We start from the raw sequence: 3,278 nt of genomic DNA, 5'->3' as shown, positions 1-3,278 counted from the left end.
TTTATATGTGGGCCCGTTCCGCACTGGTTCTGTTCTTTTGGAAACTTTGGCTTCACGGGGTCGAGTGGGAAACTCCAAATATTCCCGTATTCTTGTACTTCGATGCATGTTTTATCACTATATTCATTTTAATTGCGGAAACCTGCAAAAGTACGAAAATATAATTATTACATGATTATTAAACACATAATCGACCAAAATGCTATGTCTCTCGGGGTTTAATATTATAGTTTTGGGTGCTTATCACACCACCCCCAAACAGCACTTTGATTGTCCTCAAGCAAAGAAGAGACATTAAAACGATAAGTGGTCAAAAAAATGTGTTGTCCTAAGCTAAATCTCATTTCGCAGAGTGCGGTTGCATTGACCGTATGCAACAAGGCCTTGAACCATTAGGAATTCCCTAGTGGACGAGTTATAGCCTCGTGAGAGTTTTCCAGAGAAGATACTCACAAACTTCATTTATACTACAACGACTCAGTAACAAAGGCTTGTATCCTTAATTAATCTCAGGTATCTAGACATCTCACTAGCGGTGGGGAAACAAGGATTTTATTATTTCGAAATTCAAGTTAATATACTACAATAATCGAAACATCTACGTATGAGCATGCATGCCGTAATCTAATAATGAAATGTTACGAGCAGGGCCGTTTCGGATCCTTTGGATAGCGTCCTTAATTAGGTTCTCACAGGTATGTGTCGAAACACAATTTCTCTCTTATTTTTCCACTCAAGCTTTGCTATCTCCAGTGTGCAGTGGGCACATGTTTCCTCACATACTCAATGACAGTCAGAGGAGCCGAGGTCGAGAAGTCACAACTACTACTTATTATCACACTATCATATTCCTAATTGAGCTAGAGGTCTTTATTAGGTGTTATGGGGCTTAGGTGGTAGTGTAGAAGAAAATGGAATGGAAAATTCAAAAATGCTAAGTATGAGAGAATAAGGTCTTCGAGATATTTATACTAGAGAATCCTTATTTTCTTTCCTGCTTCTAATATGGGTTTCCATACTTTGATTTTTCAAGCTTTTGTATTCCCTTTTGATTTGATCCTTGGGAGAAGTTCTAACCTTGATATTTCTTTTGATTTTCAAAAACATATTTCTATTTTCTTTTTCTTTTCTTCTGAAACAGGTAACTGATTTTTATTTGTGACAAGGGTTTTCTCTTCATTTTTCTGCACTTCATCCTATTTCTCATACTCATCATCTAGGTAGGCTTATTTATTTGTGGTTACTAGATGGGTAATGATTTTTTTTTTGGTGAAGTAGAAAGGATTAATGAACGGTTCAGTAGGGGCGACTAGCGTAAAAAAAAAAAAATTTTTTACAGGTGTGAATTTTTGGCTATATCGATCCAAAGAAGGCCTAAATTCTCGCCTAGGATTTGGTAGTGATCAAGTAAGTAGACGTGTGAACTTCTCTATTCGGAAGAACTACTCCTCTGTGTCATTACTCATATATCACACATTTTGAGGCTTTTGGTTAGATTCTTACAGGATATGGAAACTAAGTTGTCTAACCGTGGGTCCCAGAAACTTACTGCTGTGTACATTAAATGATAGTCAGTGCATGAATGCTCATGAAAAGATGTAAAAACTATTGCATACGTATTAAATTAAGTTTCTAAGAACAAGTCCTAATTTTGATGCTAGGGTGAGATTTCTAAATATTTTTCATCATAGAAAGAGAAACGAGAATTTGTCACTAAGTACATTTATTTAGACATTAAGTAAACTATATATAACTATGCATGCCTAATTTTTGCAAAAGGTTCTCACCACCCCCAAACAGTCGGATACTGTGTCCTCAAAGTGTTAAGAGGAAGAAAGAGTATACCTGAGAGGCTTTGAGCAAAAATAAAGCTGACATCTTCCATAGAAAGTTATTGTAACACACTATATATTATACATCATAAAAGTAGAAGCACACTGTTAGGTTATTTATTTATTTCACATCAAAACATAAAACAAATATGTACATGCATCAACTCACATTGCCCCATCCTTGAAGTGGGGGATAGTCCTTCCTTGCCTCGTCCCTGTAGAAATGCCATTCCTTCGCATCCCGCCAATCTATCATAGCTTTCCAGACTTCACTCCATTTCCTCTTCTTTGCATTGTCTAGATGAGCTATCATTTTTTCATTATTAGGGAAAGAACGAACTTTCTTAAGATACCTTGCAGGGCGTGTCCCTGTCCGAAATCGCAAGGAACGAATTATCTTGTTTGTTGGACACATAGAGTCGACCTTTACCCAGTCCTGAAAGGTGGCTGCAAACTCAGGGAAGTATGTCCTCACTATCCTGCATGCTATAACTGGCAGGGTGATATAGTGTTGCCGAAAAGACCGAGCCTTCTTAAGATTCTCAATTACTAGTTCTGTAATGTCGAAGGTGGTACGTTGCTGGGCCAATGCATGGAATGTCTTACACGCTGCCTTTGATGCCGTGGAAAAATGCCAATCTCCCATGATGTTCAGAAGAATAAATAACATGGCAGTTCCAACATTCATGGTCATACTGGCTAGTGGAATAGTGAATTCGGCCATTGGCCGCCGCAGACGTTCTTTGGCGTGGGCAAGGCCATCGCCATAGCGGGCGACAAAATCTTCCCTAGAGTAGTCATTAAGGTCATTCTCTATCATGTATTGGATGGGGAGATCTAGCTGAAGAGGAGGAAGGTCTAGAGCCATAGCCACTGTTGGCTCATAAAAGGCGTGTCGGGTGTTACCAATACATAGTGTAAACCCATTCAAAGGGAAACCCTAGACAGCTGGTAGATCTTCCATGTTATTATAAAAATAAGTTGCCAAACCTGGGGAGTATGTCTGCTCCGGGTGTAGAATGAGAGAGTTCCATCCAACTTGAGTGATGTAGTCTCTGAAAAGATGTCCATATGCCGGAGAATTTAGCAAAGAATGGAAAGATTGTTCTGGAATCATCTTTGGAGCTTCCATTGTGTGAAAAAAATTGTGACCTATTTAGACAAGTATAAACAAATATTAGAGCATGATGAGAATAATTAAGTAAAAACAAATTACCATACGAAAATTAAAAACTAAAAAGAAAATGATAAATAATATAAAATTGCAAAATATAAATGGTTTCATTGGCCCAAGTAACGGCGAGGATCCTTTTGTGGGAGGAATCCGTTTATAAGATTCTCTATGCCGTCAATCCGTGCAACAGCCTGTTGCAACATTTTGTTTTTAAATGCGGTAAATCTCGTGGTTCTCCATTATGAGAGTGTGATTTGCCAAGAATTGGTTGT

This window comes from Coptis chinensis, chromosome 4 (genome assembly GCF_015680905.1).
Source record: "Coptis chinensis isolate HL-2020 chromosome 4, ASM1568090v1, whole genome shotgun sequence".
In the NCBI taxonomy this organism is placed as follows: Eukaryota; Viridiplantae; Streptophyta; class Magnoliopsida; order Ranunculales; family Ranunculaceae; genus Coptis; species Coptis chinensis.
The sequence above is the reverse complement of the archived record's forward strand: the minus strand, read 5'-3'. Positions refer to the sequence as shown.